The following is a 22,902-nucleotide window of genomic DNA, read 5'->3' on the forward strand; positions in this document are numbered from 1 at the left end:
ATATATTATCTAACTAGGAGCTACATAGTGATGTTGTCAAGAAGATTGTTGTTGGTTTGAAAAAGCACAAATTTTTTTGATGCAGAGATTTTTATTCTTTATACTTTTTTTAGTTAGCTTCTATCCTTCCCTTTGTACTTATTTCTACTAAGTTATCAACCAAATCTTTACTTGCATTTGATTTCATATACCTTATCTTCAACTTGTATATCTTTATGTAAAGTCAATGGAATGGTTCAAAATTTTTTGCAATAGATTTCATATTTCATTTTCTTTTCAAATTTTAATTTAAAAAAATTTATGAATTAAATTATCTATAACAAGAAAATTTCTTAAGCTAATTTTTTAATCACTATTTTTTCTTCACAATCCTATATGTGATTACTCTTTTGTATTTATTTCTTAAAAATAATATTATAATACTTTAAAACTTAGCAATTAAGATTTGACTTGAAAAAATAATTATGTTAGAAGTTTCATAATTATAGCTCATAAAATTATCAAGTTATGTACCACTAACAACAATGTATATTTTCTTGGCTTGTAAAAAAATCTTTAAATAAAATTTTTAGACATAAAATTGATCACCATTAAGTACCTTGATTTTAAATTTTTCTTATTTTTCTATAAGTTTAAAATTGAGTTAGAATTAGAAGTTTAAAAAAAAATTAAATATAAAAAATTATTAAAAAAAATGAAGTTAAGACAAAAAAATAGTTAAAAAAAATATAAAATAAATAAGAAGAAATTAACTAATTTACAAAGATTTAGTTCTAAAATCTATAAGAAAAATAGAATGAATTAAGATGTAGGAATTTAAGTCCATATTTTAAATAACATAATTGAAGCAAAGTACAACTTGTCAACATAATAAGGGCCCACAATGTTTATAAGTTCATACACTCAATATAAGGATTATCACTATAAGGATTATTAAGATATTTTTGAAAAGAAGAATGCAAATATTCTTCTAAAGCATTGAACTTATAATTGCTTAAATGATCTTCAAAAAAGAATTTAACCACCATTTGAATCAATTTATAACTTATTACACAAGTGTATTGATATAGTGATCAAATTTTAACTTGCACTTAGTCTTTGGGAATGACAATATTCAAAACAACCATGTAGGAAGTCTAGGAAGATCCATGGGGAATTCATGAGATCCTCCGCATTTACAAATATTCACTATACATAGTACATGTTTTGTGACAGTAACTACGAGGAAGTTGTCCAAGCATCTCAGACCCTTTTTTTCAAAGTCTCTTGAATACGGGACAACTTGCCTGGGGCTTGTGGCACTTTAGTAACTCAGTTCTAGGCAAGATGAGGTGGGTATGTAATTTGTCGCAACAAGTTTCATGTAGAGAGTGGCTTGTCCATCGTTGGACATATACCCAAGCACCCAGAAGCTGTTCGATTCGTTAGAGATAGACTTATCAGGTTTGTTGGGGTACGGCATCCGGCGAGATCCATTGTACAGGTTCTCATGGACATTCGAGTCCGGTGATTGACATCCATCAACCACAGCTACGTTCCACCAATTCGAGTACAAGTTGTAGTCGAAGGGGACGGACCACATCACATGGACGGTCTTGTCCTCATTTTGCCATGCAGTAATAGGATGCAAACCAGCGTAAGGTTTCCAATGAAATTTTGATAACATTATCTGGACATCTGGACATCCGGACAGGTTAGTATGGATTTGTCGGTTCTTGACACGAATGCGGAGTTATTGAATTTGATTAAATCAACTGCATTCATCCGCCCAGGTTAAAGCTGCAAATTAGCTCGACCGCCTTTAGCATTGCATTCTGCAAGAGCAAGAGCATGCACACCTGACGAGCTTGGAGGTAAACATGCAGATTAGTAAATTAGAAAAGTTGCATGCATTTGCACACTGACCGGTATATAGTAGGAGAATGTGCCAACTGTACCGCGAGCAGTATGATCCAACTTATGCGCAGAGAACAGAACAGCGTCTTTGCTGTTAATCTTTTAGGCGATGCTTTGATCGCTCGATCCACTTTCGAAGTATACCCCCAAGTTATCGAGGGTATGCTGAAAAGAGCCAAATCGTTAGCTTCCTTGTGTCTTGAGGGGTGTCAAAGAACAAAATGTCTGTAGCTCTCATCAGTTCCATGAATTTGTGAAACAGCCTAGTATGAAACCCAGCTATGTATTGGTGCAAAGCAACGATCATGATTCATACAATCCGAAATTGCTTTTCAATTTGCTTTTCAAGTTCCAGTTCCGAGTAAGCCATGCCTACTGTCGGGCGTGGTAGCTACTTACGTCCGTGAGGTTCGTAAACGCGATTGCGATCTTTCGATCAACTCCGATTATCCCCTCCACAATTATCTGGAGCGTCTTTATTGAGACATCAGCACCTGGAATAATTGCTGCGGCCATCCTTGCGGTTTTCTGCCAAAAAGGCACTGTTAGTGTAATGATCACCATGATAGTTTCGCTAAATTGCAGACCCATCGCAACCAGGTGGACTGCTATTGCAGCTTCTATTCGAATTCATCAAGTATGAGAATCTTAATGCTTACGGCTCTGCATTACATGCTGCCGCTGACCGACAGATTACTGTCTGGCTAGCAGATTCGATGTATGAGCTGCCGTTGGATGATGAAAGCACGAGTATGGAACTGGAACTGCAATAAACCGATTCATGTCGCAGTAACAAGGCAGCCTACTGTCTTTTTGAGGCATGTCAAGAACCGAGCTTGTACCTTTTGAGGTTGCAGGAACAATGCTGGAGGGATGATCGACCGATAGCTCAGTAGTGCGGAAGAGACTCACTGGTTGCTCAGTACGTAGTGCGACAAGGCGGAAAGTGGTTGCTGCAGTGAGATGATGGTGACTGAAGCCGCTAAGTCGTTATATTCCAGGTTACTGACTGAAACAAGCATGTTATCTTCTAAGTGAGTCTAAAACGTGCCTGCACTTGTCCGCTCCCGAGAGGGTGCTCCAAGCGCAAGGGCTTGCCATGCTTTGACATGCGAGTGCATGAGGAGCTTGCTTTGTAGTGACGTGGGAGTGAACGACGAGCTTGGAGTGTACGAGGACCTTGCTCTGTAGTGACGTGGGGTTGCCCAGGAACTTGGTCTCTCGTGGCATGGGACTTGCATGTCAGCTCTATTGGAACCAAGTGAGCACACTCTTGGTTAAACACTTGCACAAAGAATGTGGACAAAGTACCTTTGGTTTACTAAGCAAAACGATCATACTGACCAATACAACTGTTCTTAGGCAAGGACAATGATTAACAAACAGTTAAAACAAAAGTAAATGACTCATATTGTGAAAACACAATTTAATGGTTAGGGAGTAACAGAATCAAAATTAGGAGAGTAGTTGAGTAAAAGGAAGTAAATGTAGGTAGAGATAGAAAAGTTGGGCACATAGTTGAATTAACTAATTAAGGAGAGCTGAAACTCATTAAAATGAATAAGTCTTGCAAGTTGTTGGAACAGGAACTCAGTCTAATTTAAGAGTCTTTTGAGTTCTTCACAGTATTGGATTGGACTATTGAATTAGGGCTACAATGCTTTAAAATATAAAGATTGACTTGTAACATGGAAGTAAAACCATTTGGTCACTTCTTGGTGACAGCTATTAAGGCAAGATGGGCAATCTACTCAAAGATAGAAGTAAGTGTAGTCTTAGGATAAGAGAATTTCTAAGAATTTAAAATATTAAAAAATGAGTCTTCTAATAGAAGAAAATGATCCAAGTACCACATATCTTTTTTAAAAATATGTTACATAAATTAGTATCAAAATTAAACTAAAAATTTGATATAGTATTATAATAGAGCTTTTAGGTAAAAAGAGAAATATGGATTATATTACAAAATAACATAATTAAAGAATGTATTAGAAAATTATTTTTAAAAAAAATAGGTAAAAGATAGGAAGATAATAAAAATATTTAATATCATTATTACTTTTTGTAAAAATAAACTTTTTTTTACTTTACAAGACCATAAACAAGCTTGTCTTTATTCTTAGTGTAGAAATCTCAAGTGTAATTAATGTCAATCATACATAAACTATCTCTACATCTATGAAAGAAATTAATAATAAAATTCAAAATCTATGCTAAAAATTTTTATAATTGAAAGAAACAAGTAGATCAATTTTATAATTAAATTTAAGAAGCATTATTACTACAAATATGATGGAAGCAAAGATAAGTATGCTCAAGAAGTATGATGGAACAAGATCAATCTTTTGAAAATTTCTACAAATAAGGATCTATTTAAGATTGCATCCTTTTCAATATTCTAATAGATTTATTGAAATTGAATATATAGATGTACATCTATTTAGAAGTGCTCTCTTGGTTTATATCTATAATAAAAAAATATTCATAACTCCTTCATGATGTAAATTTATTTTTAAATATCATGATAATAACTTTTAAGTTTTTAGAAACTTATTTATTAAAATTGGAGCCTATAAAAATTAAGATAATATATTTTAAACCTCTCATTTTCATGGATATACATACATATTCTAATAAATATCTATTTGATTAGGTAGAAGTAGATAAAAATAGATAAAAATAGATTAATTTTATAATACCTTATAGATTAATTTTCTAAAAGCTTTATAGACATTTCTTTGACTTAATATGTGTTTGTAGTTGATTGATAGGCTAGAAACTTAGTCAATAAGTGAATCATGTGTTGGTAGCTTACAAAACAAGCTAACTATTTGGTGCATATATAAAAAACTTGTCTTGGAAGTTAAGATAGATGTCTTGAAAAATTAACTTGTTTTAAAGATCCTACAAGACATTGCCATGTAGCTCTTAGTTAAGAGTATATATGGATGCAAGAGTGAAGCCTTCTTTACTTTTATGAATACTTTTTTAGTCCTTAGTCTTATTTCTAGACTTTCTAGTCTTATTGTTTTTGATAATAGTTATTCTAGTTTAATAATATATCATCTTTGAGTTCTTTTCTATATCACAAAAGTGTACTGGGAATTTCTTTTTTTGAGATTCATGTCCTTGATAGTTTAATAAGAGTGCTAAATTAATATTTTTATCTTATTTTAGAAGTGAATAAATTACCTCACTTTTATTATTGTATTTTGAAAGTTGCAGACTATCCATCTTTAAATAAATAATCTTATTTTTTAATACTAATCTTTTTTTTAAAGAGAGTAGATTATCCCTCTTTGTGGAAATTTTCATTTGATATTAGAGGTTGTGAATTATTCTCCTCTAATTTAACTTTTCGAACTTATTTGAATTATCTATAAAAAAAACAGATTAAGGATGCTACTCTCAGCAGAAGTGAAAATAGATTTACAACTATTGTAAATCTTCATGAGCTTGTAAATAGTCTAAGATTAAAAATTTCATGTATTTCCAATATGGAACATGGAGGTACTATTCCTACATCTATGGAAGAAATTTAAAGTCTATGACAAGAAGTTGTGTAGTTGAAAGAAGCAAGTAGATCAATTTTATAATCAAATCCAGGAAGTTTTACTTCTACAAGTATAATGGAGACAAGGATTAGTTTGCCTAAGAAGTTTGATGGAAGAAGATCAAAATTTCAAGGATTTTTTCAACAAGTCAAGCTCTATCTAAGGTTGCATTCCTTTCAATATTCTAATAGATTTACTCAAGTTACATTCATAGGTACACTTCTATCAAGAAGTGCTTTCTCTTGATTTGTACCTTTGATAAAAAAAAAATTATAACTCTTTTATGATTTGAATCTATTCCTAAAAGTATTTATGGCCACATTTGGAGAAAGTGATTAAAAAAGAGTAGTAGAAATCAAGCTCTTATCTTTGTGGCAAGGATCATGATCAGCCATTATATATACTACTGAATTATAAAACCTAACTTACAAGATGAACTATAATGATAAAGCTCTTATTAATCAATTTTGATATGGATTAAAGGATAATATCAAAGATTTATTATTAACAATATCAAAGGTAAAATCTTTAGAATAATTTATTGCTCAAGCCATTGAATATGATAATCTATTATTTGAAAGAAATCAAGAACAAAGACTTGGCTACAAAAGAACAAATCAAATAATGACAGTAACTTCTAAGTTTTCAAAAACACATTCATCAAGGCCAAAATCAATGCAAATTGATATGATATGTTTTAAATCTCTCTCAGAGTAGAAAAAGACTTGATGACATTAAGAGAGTTTATGCTTATATTATAGAAAAGCTAAAAAAAATGCTCAATATTGTCTAAAGAAACAATGCAACCACAAAATTAAAAGCATGGTTGCCAAAGAAGACAATGTATTGAAAAACAAGTTTTTTCAGCTATAATAGGAACCATGTGGTTAAAATCTTATATAATTCCTAGTAAAGGTCTTGTTTTTTCTTCAAATCTCTTATCTTGTTTTATAATAAAAGTTTATTTAGTATCCAAAAATTATATAATCTTAGCTTTATTAGATTCAAAAGCCTTAACATGTTTTTATAAACAAAGATTTTATCAAAAAATAAGAGATATTGTTATTTAAATAAACTAAACTTATACATGTAGAAGTCATAGATGGTTATTTGTTATCTTTTGGAAATTTTATACATGAGATTTTTCTTTTAGATATAACAATTAAAGATTATAATAGTATAATAATATTTAATATAATAAGATCTTTGTTGAATATATTTATTTTAGAATTATCTTGATTAAAAACATATAATCCTTAGATAGATTGGATTTTTTATAACCTAAATTTTTTTGATAGTTTAATTTAAAATCCTATTATTGAAGTAGAAATACATAAGTTTAGTACATCCAAATATTTACTCATAAATGCAAGAGCTTTTATGCATGCCACAAAAAAAGGATTATCTTTTGTTTTATATGCCATATCCATTTTTGATGGTAAAAAGATGTCAAGTGGTATTCCTAGGAAGTATCAAGATTTCAAAGATATTTTTGAAAAGAAGAATGCAAATATTCTTCCAAAACATTGTCTTTATGATTTTTCTATCAATCTTTATGAAAGAATTCAATTACCATTTGGACCAATTTATAGTCTATCACAAAATAAGTTGGCTGTACTCAAGGAATACATTGATAAAAATTTGGCTAAGAATTTCATACATCATTCTAAATCTCTAGCCAGGGCTCCTATCTTATTTGTGAAGATAAATCTCTATTGATAGAAGTGGACTATTGAAAATTTAACAAGATCACCATAAAAAATAGGTATCTTCTACCTTTGATTTTAAAACTTCTTGATCAATTAAATCAAGCAAAGATCTATACAAAAATAGATCTATAATGAGGATATAGTTTGGTACTTATTAAAAAAAGAGATAAATAAAAAATTATATTTCATATCACAGATATAAGATAATATGTCAAGTTAGAAAAGTGTGTATTCTATACTATTCAAGTTGACTTCTTAGGATATATTATTATTAATGAAAGATTAATAATACATCTGAAGAAGATCTAAACTATCATAAATTGAAAGATTTTAAGAATAATAAGAGGCATGCAATGCTTTTTGGGCTTTGCTAATTATTATTGGATCTTCATTAAGAATTTTTTTCAAATTGTAACTCCACTTATATGTTTGACTTGTAAAGACAAATTTGAATAGAATAAAAAAATCAAAGCATCATTTAATGCTTTAAATTAAGAATTTTATTTTTGTACTAATATTATATTATATTTACTTTTTCAAGGAATTTTTTATAAAAAAAGATGCATCAAACTTTGCCTTGGATGCAATATTATCACAAATTGAAGCAGATGACAAACTCCATCCAATAGCTTTTCATTCCAATTTTTTTTCAGCAATCAAGATTAAATATGAGATCTATGACAAAGAACTCTTTGCAATCATGAATTCATTTTAAGAATAACGCCATTATTTAGAAGGCACCTCCAATCTAGTGACCATATATATAGATCATAAGAACCTTGAGTATTTCATATTAGCATGTATTTTGAATCATTGCCAAGCTTATTGCAGCATGTTCTTATCAAAATTTGATTTCAAGATTACTTATTGACTCCAAAAATAATAAGATTTATTAAACATCCTTTTTAGACATTCTTATCTAATACCAAAAGAAGTAGATGCATCTTTTGATTAATAAAGAATGATTCTTTTGAGCCAAAATATTTTCACCTTTGAGCAATAAAATCAACATTGATTGTTGATTCAATGTTTATCAAGAAAATTCAATCAAATATGTTCTATGATCATCTTGTCCATGATATCAAAAATAATTCTTTTAAGTCTTATGATATTTTCAAGTTATCACAGGTGAAGAAACAACTAAGTTTTTTTTTTTAATTAACATCTATTGCTATCACGAATTGCCTAAAGATATTATATCAATTAGAAAGATTTAATTTATATTAAGATTTTGGAGAATCCTTTTCAATATTTTAAAAATAGATATAAAACTTTCTATAGCTTTTCGTCCATAAATTGATGGATAAAAAAAATAGGTAAATCAAGTTTTAGAGCAATATTTGAAGTATACCATCAACTATTGTCAAGTTGATTGGATAACTCTTTTACCATTAATAGAGTTTATGTACAATAATTTAGTATATTTATCTACTCAATAAATATCTTTATTTATCAATTATAATTATCATCCATGACTTGATACTTTTATCTTTTCAAAAGTTGATAATCTTGCAATAAAAGATTTGGCAAATCATTTGTTAGAGCTACATGCAACAATGAAGGTGTAATTAAAGGCAACTTAAGAATGACAAAAGATTAATACATATACCTAATACAAAGAATAACTACAATTCAACATAGGTGACAAAGTATGGTTATTTTGATTTAATATCAAAACTACTTATCTTTGTAACAAGTTGTACTATTATAAATTTTTCTTATTTGTGAACAAATCAATCCTATTGCTTATCAATTATATCTACCAAAGTCCATGAAGATCTATCTCTTATTTTACATTATCGTACTGTAATTACTTATAATATGTAAAAATTAATTACGACATTTAATATGTTCATAAGTCTTGGTGTATGTTAGAATAGTTAATAGATTAATTTAAAGAGAGTGGATATAAAAAACTTTATTTTGAGTTTTATCTATTTTGATTATAGTATTTAAAAAAAATATATGACCTAAATGTTTAATATGAAGCCTTGAGAGGAGATTAGAGCCTAAAGAAGAAAATCTTAACTAGTAGGAGGCTTATTGGGAGGAATGAAAGCAAGGCATGGTTAGATGAAGGCAAGGAATGATTTGGAGTTTTAATGAAGGAGTTATTAGCGTTCAAAGTTAAGGTGTCAATTTCATACCTACTGTCATTCTTTGGGGCATAACATAGGTTTATGGAGAGCAACAAAGGATTACCAACTATGGTTAAAGAGAGCACTTTTTTAGCTACATCTTTCATATACTATTTGATAAATTTAGAGTTCAAATGAAGAAGTTATAGAGTGTTAAAGTCAGCACATCTAAATATTAGGATTTTGGTGATATCTTAAGATTTGTGACAAATTTATGGTTGAAATTTGTTGTGATAGTTGTTAGAAGTACATCAATACTTCATATAAAAATTAAATTTTTTTGAATAGTCCAATTAGAAGATATGAATTTTTGAAGTTTAGGAATAATATCCCATGAAGATATTTAAGGATTTAGAGTTTGTATCATATTTTGGATATTTTTAGAAATTTAAGACATATATTTGATATAATAGCACCTAAAAGTGTTCTTCTTTGTAGTTTTTTTATATTTGTTATGCTAAGGACATAGAAAACCAACAACCAATAGATTCAATTCAAGAACTTTCAATTGCTGACTTACAAGATGGAACATTACAATTGTCATAACCTTCAAGTCAATGAAACCAATTTGAAGATCCTCAAGAATAACATGTCATTCTTAGAATAGATGGCAAGATACAACATGTTTGATATGACGACTTTGGAAAAGATTTCTAATGTTTGGTGATTTTATTAGAAGTAAAAACAACTCTTGATGGTATTCTAAATATTTATTTGAAAAAATTTATGAAGGCCTTAACAACAATCAAATAATACAATGAACTTCTTGCCCTAGTATGAGACACTATCGATGGCTGAGATGACATATCAACCATCTTCAAAGAGAACAAAGATCAGAGTATGTAACAAATATAATTTTCTACATTTTGGATTTTTTCAACATATGAAGAACACTCTTTATAGAACTTATTTCTAAAAAAGAAGATAATGTCACAGATATACATATGTATTCTAGTAAATACCTATGTGATTAGATAGAAGTAGATAAAAATAATTAAAAATAGATTTATTTTATAATATCTTATAAAAAAAGCTTCATAGATGCTGCTTTGACTTAACATGTATTTATAATTGAATGATAAGCTAGAAACTTGGTCAATAAGTTAATTATGACTTGATTGCTTACAGAACAAACTAACTATGTGGCACACATATAAAAAACTTGCTTTGTAAGTTAAGATATGTAACTTACAAAGTCAACATATTTTGGAGGTTCTATAGGACATCACTATATAGCTCCTAATTAAAAGTATATATAGAGGTAAGAATGAAACCTTCTTCACTCTTGTCAATACTTTTTTAGTCCTTAGTCTTGTTTTTAGTCTTTCGAGTCTTTTTATTTTTGATAATAGCTATTCTAGTTCAATAGTATATCATCTTTGAATGACTTTTTAATTTTTTTCCATATCACAAGAATATAGTTAGGATTTCTTCTTTTAAGATTCATATCCTTTACACTCATTGTGTTATAATTATAAATCTTAAAGAACTAAAAATTTAATTTACTCTTTTATAATTCAAAAAGAATAGATATTGACTCAAAACTAATATAGTATTGAAATTAGATTGGCTATTGCTTAAGACAAAAAGACTAGAAAGTCTTAAAACAAAACTAAAGATTAAAAAGACATTGATAAGAGTGAAGAAGGCTTCACTTTTTTTTCTATATATACTATCTAATTGAAAGATATATAGTGATATTTTATAAAACCTCTAACATATCTCTAACTTGTAAGATACATGACTAACTTATAAGATAATTTTCTTATATGTGTGCTATATAGCTAGCTTATTCTATAAGTTATTAATATGTACAACACATGGCTAATTTGTTGGCAAAGTTTCTAACCTATTGTGATTGCTCGTTTTACTTATTTTGGAAGAAACCTCCAAGATTAAACCCGTATAGGAGGATTCGAACACGGGGAATGACCCTAATGTGAACAGTTGGTGGTAATATGCTTGCCCCCGCAAATGGTACATTGTACAGTCATTTGGGGAGGTGAAGGATATTCTGTTACTTAATGACCTTGTCCCTTACAATTGTTGCATCAGACATTGGGACGCATATTGGTTGGTTTATGTCTTTTAACTTTATCCTTGATCAGATTCACAACCAATTCATCCATTTTTTTCATCAATGTTAATAGCAATGATTCATTGGGATCCCTTGATACCAATGCATTTGGCAATTCTTTCATAGCTATTGGTTTTTGATATGTGAAATAAGGCGCATACGGGTGTAATGATGATGGTGGTACAGCTTGCAATGGAACGACATCCACTATTCCTTGTGGAATTGTACCATAATCATTCCTTCTCAGATAACTTTCCGATGCGTCATTCCAATTTGACATTTGATAACCTCTTTGAGATGGAATCATCATGACTCCAACTATTAAGTTCTGGTCATAATGACATTCCTCCCATACTTTTGCTCGCTCAAGAGATGATGCAATGGTGGCTGATTGGGCCTCCTTTACAAACATCTTTAATTTTGGTGGGTGTAGTCCATTAACCAATATGGACAACACAAACGATTCTGACATTTGGTTATTTGGCCATTTTCGAAGTATATCTGCTACACAACCATAATATGACTGTACTGCTTTCCCTGGTACCATTCTGTTGGTCATTAATTTTTCTCTAAGATGTTCTTCAAAACCAATTGGTCAAAAATGGGCTAAAAATGTATTTTTCAATGCCTCCCAATTGATAAATTGTCCCACAGGTTGGCAGTTATACCAATCAAACGCTGTATCTTTCAATGTCGTTGACAGCCATCGCAACCAAATATCTTCAGTTCTTCCATTATTGGCTACACATGTCATCAAGAATTGAGACAAATGTTGATCTGGATTCGCACCTGGCAAATCCCGAAAAGTAGGTAATGGCGCGACATTAGTCGTTCGATCGCCCATTACACCCATTTGTATTGCAATCGAAATGGCTGTTCCTCTTGACATCATTAAAGATGCCGACGTTCCGCTCAATTCCTTATTAAAATAAAAACTGGCTCTCGCACAAGTCTTTTTCGGACTTCCAGACCTTCCCGATTGACTATTATTATTCCCAAATAATTTTATTGGTTGAATATGAGGTGAAAATAACATATTTTGATATACTCTGAATTGGTCTTTATTGGCAAGTGATTTATGCCGATCTTCAGAACCAGTCTTGTTACGATTGGACGTATTTCTAATTGAGGAAATACCCAGTGGGGTATCTAATTCCTCTGTGCCTTCCTTGTTTTCCATTAATGGCTTCGAGAGGTATGCTGGACTATTAGCAGTGCTCTCGGCAAGTGCTCTTGGTAATTTCTTTAACGATATGTACTTTTGAAATATTAGAGGTCGATCATCTTCTGGGTACAATCAAATATGTCGACAAGCATGCAACCACGGCTTAATCCAACTTTGTCGATGCTTCTTTTTCAATTTGTGATCTCGCTCATTATGCAACAAATTTCTTGCTTACGATCACTCTGTTCTTTCCTTTGATTGCTTTATTCTCTTTGCTATTAAATTCTCATTCTTAATAACCATACTCTTTCATTATTTCTACTGAGTTTGCTTCTTAATCTTCTTTACTGCTTCGACAATTAATTCCTAACACTCAAAGCTATTACCACTCCATGGCAGTGACGCCAAAATGTGATTTCTCGTTTTACTTATTTTGGAAGAAATCTCCCAGAATAAACCTCTATAGGAGGATTCGAACACGAAGAATGACTAGTTGCTTAAGCGTTCACGTTAGGGTCACACAATCAATTACCTCCTGAATGTATCGTCTCTATTTCCAATATCTGAATACACAAGGAAACTATAATCTCCTCCTTCACCTTATCGGTCTCTTCCTTACTGCAATTCAGTCATATCAATAACTGCTATTTCGACTAATATATTCACCTTCATAATCTCCAACTGTAATACTACACCCTCATAGCTTTCAGCACACAATTATCCTCATTTCAATCACTGGAATTCTTCACACAGAATTGCCATTCACATTATGGTGTTTCACACAAACACAGACTCATTCTCTCTACTGAACTACAATCAGATTTCAACATTCAATCTTTCTTCTTCTCAAATAATACCAATCACATTTCCATTCCATAATTCACTTCACAATATTCAGAAACTCTCAATCTTCTTATTCAAAGAAAATAACAAACAAAAAAAAAGAGGTAGCACCAAGCTTACCCCGGCTCACAACTATCATAGCAATGGCCCTCGGCTCATGACTATCACAGTCTGGCACCTTAATTAACTTCTACAACTCTTATATATTTTTCCTTGATTCTCCAGATTCTAACCGTAATTCTATAATTAACCACTTTTAAGAACTAAATCACTCATCCATCCTCCTGAATTTCCTATTATATGGACTATTAATATATTTTACCAATATCGTTCAAAAATGAATTAATATCTATTCTATATAGCCCCACTCCTATCTGTGCAACATCCTGACAAACACTCAATTGATACCTTTCTAAAAATTATCTAACAAATCTCCACAAAAATTGCGATCCCTCTAGCCTATCTAATTAATCAATTGCCGTAATATCTGTTATTGGTTCCACCGATTCCAATTCCAACTACAAATCTTCTTCTTCTTCTTCCTCCAATCCTTCTATCGGCTCCTGCCTCAACTAAGCCGAAAGGTCTTCATTGTATTCATCCAGTACACGGACTTGAGCCTCCAGTTTCAAGATCTGGACTTCCTGAAGTTCCAATTGTTGTTGTTGACTCATCCATTCTAGAATATCTTCATTCGACACTTGTGACCGACTCCTCACTATTAACTCTTATTTGGAACTACTACTCTTGAAAACACAAGAAATACAAGAAAATGGTACTCCAGCCAATCCAAAACAATACCACAGAATGACTTTAACTGGTGCCCCTCCTATTCTTTTACTACTTGGTGATAATGACAACATGTTATCCATACTGTCCGTGAAAGGTAATGAAAAGTAATCTTTTTTGGTGGCCATATTAAGTTTTCGGAAATCCTGACAAATTCGGATTTTTTCATTTTTCTTCAGTACCATCACAATTGGTAACACCCATGCACTATGCAAAACAGGATAAATAAAATCCACGTCGAGAAGTTTATCCAATTCCTCTTTCACTAAAAGGAAATATTTTGGATTAAGCCGATGTTGTCTTTAATGAACTGGCGTAATATCTTCCTCCAAAATAATCTGGTGCTCACACACGTTGGCTAGAATCCCTTTCAAATCCACATACGACCACACAAAGGTAGATTTGTGATGGACGAAAAATTGTTTCCAAGCATCTAATTTTGTACCGATAATACCGGCATATATTTTAATTAGCTGTGGCATTTTGTTGGGGCTACATTAATAGATTGACATACAAAGTCTTCAACAACCTCTAATTTAATTATCTTCTCATGATCTGAATATTTTGTATTATTCGACAAATGGGAACCACCCAAATCTAGTTCCAATGTGTTGACTCTATTAACTACGGAATTGTTCATCTATTCGGTAATAGCATGACCTGAGTTAGTCGCATCCTCTTAATGTAGTAAATATTTGCCAGGACCTCCACATTGGTGTTGAAGTGTTTTATCCTACCCCAAATTACGGTGAACCTATAACATCATCATGTGCCTCAATCGATTGACTCTCGTTGTTTGATGTAAATTTTGATTTTGGAAATTGAAATTCTCCATGATATTGTACTGGGTACATCTATAAAATAATCTGGTCACGGCCTTTTCCAATTGTCAATGTGCCTTGGCCCCAATCGTTCTTAGCTTTGGTTTGATAAAGCCAAGGTCTGCCCAATAAAATGGAATACGATAACATAGAACTCTGTAATCGAAATACAATATAATCGATTTTGTATGTCAATCCCACGATTACAGTGGCAATATTGTGTAAGATTCCCATTGGCTTTATCCGACTATAATCTACTATTTGCAAGACCAATGTTGTAGGTAGCAATTGCTTTAGATCCAAGTCCTCCATTGTATCCGTTGTCGTAATGTGTGAAGTCTTGCTTGAGAATGCTCCAGGCACCTAGCTGTAGAAGGAAGAATAGAAATTGCGATAACAAAATCCTAAATAGAATACTAACAATGCTCTAATTAGACTATGATAATGGTAAACAAACGTAATCAAATTTAAAACAATTCAAAGAAATTTCAAACAAACAATAAAATTCTTAAAGAAATATTAGAACGATCACAAATTTTACTCAAATATATGTCAATTCAACCTTAATTTAATTCTAGTTAAAACCCTATTGAATTTCACTCAACTTTAGACCAAACTTAATTAAATCTTAAACCCTAATAATTCCTAAATCCTAAGTCAAATCCTAAATAAAACTTAAATTAAACCCTATTCCAAATCCTAAACCCTAAACCAAACCCTAAATCAAACCTTAAATCAAACCCTAATCCAACCCTAAATCCTAAACCAAATTTTAAATCAAATCCTAACCAAACCCTAATCCAACCCTAAATCCTAAACCAAATCCTAAACCCTAATCCAAACTCTAATCCAAACCCTAATCCAATCCTAAACTCTAATCCAAATCCTAAATCCTGATCCAAACATTAAATCAAACCCTAACCAAATTCTAATCCAAAACCTAAATCAAATCGTAACCAAACCTTAAACCCTAATCCAAATCCTAATCCAAACCCTAATCCAACCCTAAACTCTAATCTAAATCCTAAACCCTAAGCCAAACCTTAAATCAAATCCTAAGCAAACCCTAATACAAATCCTAAATCAAATCCTAACCAAACCCTAAACCCTAATCCAAACCCTAGCCAAATCCTAATCCAAACCCTAATCCAAACCCTAATCCAAACCTTAACCCAAATCCTAACCAAACCCTAATCCAAATCCTAAATCAAATCCTAACCAAATCCTAAACCCTAATCCAAATCCTAATCCAAATCCTAATCTACCTCTAAACTCTAATCCAAACCCTAATCCAAACCCTAATCCAAACCCTAAACCAAACCCTAGCCAAACTCTAATCCAAATCTTAGTAATTCCTATGACAGATTTAAACCTCAATATCTAATGAATAAACTGTCGATCTCAATTCAAAATTTTCACACTTCTTAAAAATCAAGTTTAAAATAAGAAATTTTTTTTTGAAAAGGATCGGAATTACCAAATTGACGAAAACCTCAAAAATGTGTTCGGGTGTTAGCCGGCCTCCTTCTCCAATCTTGTTGCCAACCTTCTAGAGCCAATTTCTCTTCTTTGCGCCGTTCGATTGGTTTCAAATTTCTCATGGACATAGGAAAACAATTCTAATATCCTCTCACACAAGTTTTACTCCAATCCAACCATTAGATTGCATAAAATCTTTAAAACCCTCACTAGACCTAAAATTCTACTTTCTGAGACCTTAACTCACTTAAACCTCAATATCTCTCAATTCAACCGTTAGATCAAGTTCAAATTTACAACATGTATTCAGCACAACTATAACCATGAACCCAAAAAAATTCACCCATAGATCTGCAACAAAACTCTCGAAATCACTCAAAACATTGACCCTATTTTATTTCATAAAACCCAAGTCATCCGAAAAAAAACTCAACTTTGCAAAGCTCTTACAAATTCATATCAACTCCAAATCACCCAAAATCAATGCCCATAGAAACCCTATCCAACCTTCTCTCCAACCCCACTTTTTGATCCGCCTAAGAGTTCCGGAGTCGTCGTCGAGACTCAGTTTTGTGCCTCAGGGTCTGATTTCGACCCTGGTTCATAACCGGCCCTCTCCGGGTATCAATATCTAGTTTTTCTAAGTAATTTTTTTTCTAGAATTTACTCTAAAATTTCTTCTAAAGATTCCTATATCATTTATTTTTCCAATCTACTTTGATTTGCCTTACTTATGGTACTACAAAGTAAGTAGAAGTCACCTTTCTAATAGGCAGCATTGATACCTTTTAATTTTTCTATTCTTTTGGCTATTAACTATATTTCTAAGATAATTTGTTTTAATACTTTGAACTAAGATCTCTTAAATTATAATAATGTCTACACTCTTTCACCTATTAATCGTGTTACATCACGACATCCACCCCTCCTAAATCTATGCATCCTCTAGCATGCACCAACAATTCTTCAATATGTTAATGTAGAATGTTCTTCATCTTGGTACAATTCTTGATCTTCAATATGCTCTTCTATTCCAATCTCAATATCTTATATTTGAGTTTGTTCTTCATCAAAACAAATGCCTTCATCTCTTTGTTTAAATAATTTGATTCCTTTGCCTGCTATGGGTACCTTCAATTTTGTACCATCAAGTTCTTGTAATGAATATGTTCCATTGTTGTGTGCCCTTTTGACAATATAAGGTCCAAACCATCTCTTTGCAAACTTCTTCATAGTGCTATGTTGATTGTCTAAGCTACTATCATAAACTAATACCCAATCACCATCTTCAATAGCCTTAGGTTGTAATCGATGTTTTTTTATCAAATCTTTCTTTATTCTTTTCTCTTGCTTCTTTCAATTTTTTTATTGCTATTTCAATATCGTTGGATCTTCTTTCTAATTCCTGAATCTGTAATGCTAAAAGTTCTTCTCTTTTGAGATCATTCTTCCAAGGCAATAAACCCCATGTAGGTACTACATCTTCTATTGGCATTACTAGTTTTCAACCATATACTAATTCAGAAGGCATATAACCTGTTACCGAACTATGAGTTATATGATCTGCCCATAGTGCAAATGGTAGTAGTCTAGGCCATTCATGTGCTTTTCTATTGCATGCCTTTACTAATGCCTTAACAATAAGTGAATGCCCATGCTCACTTTTACCATTACCTTCTGGATTATATGCAGTTGTTAAAGAAAGCTTAATTCCTATCTTATTAAAGAATTCTCGTGCTTCCTTTGCATCCAATTCACCTCTATCTGCCGTAATTTTTCCAATACAACCATAGCGACAAATAACTTCTTCTAATAGAAATCGACATACACCTTTAGTATCCTTTGTTTTTAATACTCGTCCTTCAACCATATTTGATAAATCTTCTCGTGCAAGTACCAAATACTTCATTTGTCTAAGTCTCATAGGCATTGCCACTAAATCCACCACCCATTTGTAATGTAAAGCCAAAGGGTATGTTGGATGTAACCCATCTCGATGTCGAATATTTGAATATACTTGTCAAGTCTCACAAGATTCTACAAATTTTGCTATGTCTTTGTACATTCCCTTCCACTAATATTTTTCCTTTAACGTAGTGAATGTTGCCCAAATACCTCGATGCCCTATCCATAAATTTTCATGAAATTCTTTAATAATCTTTTATTGAACTTCTAAACCATATATTATCCTTTGTGGTACTTCTCCTCTCTTTTTTGGATGCTTCCATAAATATCCATCATGTAAAAAATATCCATAGGCTTTTTTATGAATTTTCTTAAATTCTTGATCTGTCTAATCTTTTTGTCGTTTTAATGTGCTCAAATACTCTCCAACATCTTTCCATTCATTTTCATATAAATCTCTTAAAAATGCTTCTAATGGTATATTAAAATATACACCTTTTTCCTTTGATAATGCATTGGTATAAAATTTTGTACCCATATCATCTTCTAAATCAATCAACTTTTCTTCATCATTATACCTTGTTCTCGATAACATATCTGCAACTGAATTTTCTTTCCTTGCAATATGTTTAAATTCAGGATTCATAGATTTGATATATGCTATCTACCTCAACATAGCAATATCAGGAGTTAAACAACTTGTAATCATGCCTAACAAAGGTAGACAATCTGTTTCTATACCTACTGATGCTCCAATCAAGTACTCTTTTTTATTTTTTATAGCTATTATTATATTCCATAATTCTCTTTTGATTTGTGCATATGCCCTTTGCCTAGAATTCAATACCTTTGCTCCAAATCTTACTACATATCTATTTCCTTATTCATCATCTTGCCCAACTGCCCAACCTATTCCAATTGGACTTGCATCAACTATTAATACCACTGGCCTTCCACCTTCATAATTTACTTTCTTCAAAGTTGGAGATGAAGAAAGAAGTTCTTTCAATTTTTCCATAGCTTTCCGTTGTTCTTCTTTCCATTGAAATTTTTGATTCTTTCTTAACAACTTATATAATGGATCTGTTATATGTGCAAAGTGAGGTATCCATATATGATAGAAAATACATGCTCCTAAAAATCTTCTCACTTCCGTTGTATTTGTACATTCTTTCATCTTTTTAATAATATCAAACTTTTCTATACTTGGCTTACGTCCATATGAACCACATATGTGTCCTACCACCAAAATTTCTTTTACTCCAAACATTGATTTTGTCACGGATAAGGTTAAATGAACTTCTTCCAATCTTTTCAAAATCTTCTCACAATCTTCAATATGATCTGCGACAAACTATCTACATCCCTTTGAATCTAAAGTTTCATCCTTTCTTTCTTCTTCACATCCCTTAATAGGTACATCATCTAAGAAAGGCATTGTTATTCTTGGAATAAAATCTCTTAATACCTTATGCATTCCATTCATCATATGTGCTACAGAATTTGTAGCCCCTTGTGGTAATGTGCACATTCTAACCAATCCTAACGGTGTCTTCATAGTTGTCAAATCCCTACTTTGTATTGCCAATTGGAATTGATCATAACCTAAATAAAGATCATCCATTGAGTAGATAGCTCTTCCAGCAAATGCTTCTGCAAATTCATCCACAATTGGACTTGAATCCATATTTCTAATAGTCACTTTATTTACGGGTTGCATATCTTGTATAAATCTCATTATTCCATTTTTCTTTGGCACTGTAAACCATCGATTAGAATAAGGTGCTATAGATGGTTCCAAAATTTCTATTTTAATCTTTTCATTGAGTAAATCTACTAACTTAGATAAATGTGCTCTTGGTACTAGAATTGGTCGCAAATTCCATGGTTCATAAGGAGTAGTAAAAATAACCATGGGTGCTACAATATTTGGATCAACACACCCAATTTCATGTACTTTAAATGTAAAAGCTTTTCCATGACGTGAAAGCATATCCCTAAAATATTTTTCTTCACATTTTGTCAAAAATCCATCACCTCCAACATTTAACCCATCTAATGTAACATCCGTAAATTTATGCCCTATCTTCCTTGAATCTCTTAGATTTGGTTGTGTCGATGCTCCACTTATCATTTCTTCACAATCAGATGGTAGAGGCAAAGCCACTCGTTTGACCTTCTTTGCTATTGATTTATACTTAGTTTCAACATATACCTCTTGGCGACTTAAATTTTCTTTAAATCTTTGAATTTTATCATAAAATTCTTTAGAACACACATTAATAACTCTATTCTCTACTTGTAACCCACATTGTAATAGGTAATTTAATTCTCCCATAGTATCTGCAAAACCTACTTCTTCATATGTTCCTGAAATAAATTCATTTTCAACCAATTTTCCATTTTCTTTCAAATTTTTCTCTATATTTTTAATATAACATCTGTCCCTCTTTTTCATTTTGTCAATAGTCTTAAAAGTCAATACACAGTCTTGTGTCATCCCAATAAGTCCGATAGATAACAATTCTTTTTTTAAATTAAGCGGGAGCATTTCTTTCTCTAATCCATTGCAACCCCGCTTTACAATGGTGTGTGGTAAAAATCCTCAAGGTCTTCAAATTTCTCATTTGATATTGATTTCTCTCTCAACTTATCATGATTTCTCTCATGATTAGCACAAACAGTTAAAAATTGAACTGCTTTCATTCCATCTTGGTTTCTTATTCTTGCATAAGATGAACCATCATCCATTACTTTTGTTTCCATTCATGTGGAAATAATATATGGTTGTCCCAATATAATAGGGTATGTAGACATGTCTTGCACAAAGAAATTTTGTTCATGAATAACATCTCCAATTGTCACTTTGATATTTGGACATGCTCCATACAAATCTCCCTTTGAATTATTCGCAGTTCTTATCATCTACCCATGTTTAGTATCAATAGGCCATTTTTCCTTGTTATATAATTCCTTTGACATCAAATTGATTTCAGAACCATGATCAATTAATGCTACAACTGGTTCTTCTAAATTTTCCAATTTTATTAAAGTCTTCATTGTAGTCCTTGTCCAATGACTTCTAGAATAATGGCTAGAAGCTTGAATGACATCTTCTTTTTCTGCAAACCTTACTCGCAAGACATCTCCAAAATTTTGTATTTCATCTTCTTCATCTTCATTTCTTTCCATTGCTCTTGTTCCTTGTGCATTTGATGTCATAGAGTCTCCTATAGATTGTTGTTCTTTCTTTATTATATCAATAATAACTTCATGAAACTCATGCTTTGCAATTCCTAGAATTTCACCAATTGTGAATTCAACCTTTCCACTTAAAATCCGCTCCTCCAATACCTTCTTCAAATCTGTAGCTGCTTCAATATCTGATTGAAATTTATAAGCAGGAGCCTTTGCTTTTTCTTTTCTAATTTCCCTCTCTTTTGTAGAAATGCTCTCCATTGTCTCTTCATGTATAGAATTCTTTTGTTGTCATGTTTTTTCTCCCCTTCTAATTCTTTTTGAGGGCCCTTCATTATTTTCATCTCTCCTTCGTTTTTCTTCTATTAATGCTTCATGTTGATTCCTTGCAATATGAACATGTACAGATAGTCTATCTACTGGATCATCCCACCCAGTAATTTGTCGAATGTTATTATCAATACGTTTCAAATCATCTCTAGTAAAATTTCTTCTTTCAGCATACCTCATTGCACTTGTCCACAAAGAGCTAGATTCTACTGAAAACTCAAGGTTTATACTTAAACATCTACTAGGATCTGCTTCCACCCAATATGTTGATGCTTCATTGCTTGAGATTATCTGCACTTTAAAAGTATCTCCAATAAATAACTTCATTCTTCCTTTACCAAAATTTGTTTCTAATTTTTCTCCATTTTCTTTTGAGTGTATCATACCATCTTTAAAAAAAATAACTCTTTTACGTAATGCCTCTGTAAATTCTTCACATTCCTTCCTCGAGTGATCTATGCTGTCACACCATATGCATCTATGTACTACACCCTCCATTGGCCTTGGTCTTTGTTTTATTGATATTCTTGATGATTGACCTTTCTCTTCAAGTTTTGCAAATTTTATTTGCAAATCTCTCATCTCACGTATGATTTCATCAATTCGTGATTCTTCTTTCTTTGATGTAGCCATTGAAGGTTGAATTAAAGATGTCGGATGGATACTAGACACCTTTATCTTAGATGGTTGTAATGGTCTTTGATCACCTCTCATATCTTTTCTCTTTTCTCTTTTCTCTTTTTGTCATCATCTTTACAGCATCCTCTACCCTTTCCCAATTTGTTGTCAATTCTTCATCTTCTTCTTTATCTTCAAGCATGAATTCCAACTTCTCTTGCAACTTTCCATCACCTGCTTGAAGAAAGAGCTCCACTTTACTTGGATCTAATAATTATCTTTCTTTCTTTGATAAAGAAAAATATTACTTTTCAAACTCCCTTAATAATTCTATTACTAGAAGATCCTTCTCTGGCTTTTCAATCCATTCAAAAAAAGAT

General features: G+C 31.7%; 1 pseudogene; it reads right to left on the reverse strand.

Moving 5' to 3' along the window:
* Positions 1-1,128: 1,128 nt before the first annotated feature.
* Positions 1,129-2,408, reverse strand: LOC112277586 (bryoporin pseudogene; annotated as a pseudogene).
* Positions 2,409-22,902: the final 20,494 nt, after the last annotated feature.

The sequence above is a fragment of the Physcomitrium patens genome, chromosome 25 (genome assembly GCF_059467195.1).
Source record: "Physcomitrium patens ecotype Gransden chromosome 25, ASM5946719v1, whole genome shotgun sequence".
NCBI lineage: Eukaryota > Viridiplantae > Streptophyta > Bryopsida > Funariales > Funariaceae > Physcomitrium > Physcomitrium patens.